Genomic DNA, 604 nt, shown 5'->3' with positions numbered 1-604 from the left:
TGTTTCCAGGACTCCCACTTTGAAAGCTTGTCTATTGGTAGTGGAGCATCCCAATCTTTGATAGTCTCTGAGAGCTTTCTAAGTATGGATTTACATTGTATGGTGATGGGAGCCACCTGGCTGCAACTCATACAACATCACAGTTGTAAGGCAATGACAATCTAAAGATTCAGAATTCCTTCCCTGACTAGTTTTCCACCTAGTGGTCAAACTGAAAAATAGCAGCATACCACTGTAGTGTAAATCAGAAAAATAATTTAGTTGGTTCTTGCTTGTAGGAGGTTCGTCAGTTCACCTGCAGAGGAGAAAACACAATACATCCTAACTAGCTCACTTTATACACTTGAGAGAAGAAGCCTAATGCTCCTCATCCAACAGTCCTCTTTAGTGATATCTCTCACCACACACTATGGTGGATAAGAAGAATAAAAAAACTTATTCGGGAACACACTAAAAAACGTTCCCCTTTTCCTGAACATCATCCAGCACACCCTTGGGTGGCTGAAAACCTCTTCTTGTAACCCAACTAAAAAACGGTTACTAACTCAAACAGGTACAGCAATAAAAATGAAATCAAAGGCACAGCATACAGAGGAAGCCTCCT

This window comes from Nanorana parkeri, unplaced genomic scaffold (assembly GCF_000935625.1).
Source record: "Nanorana parkeri isolate BGI_ZX_2015 unplaced genomic scaffold, ASM93562v1 scaffold3344, whole genome shotgun sequence".
Lineage (NCBI taxonomy): Eukaryota > Metazoa > Chordata > Amphibia > Anura > Dicroglossidae > Nanorana > Nanorana parkeri.
The sequence above is the reverse complement of the archived record's forward strand: the minus strand, read 5'-3'. Positions refer to the sequence as shown.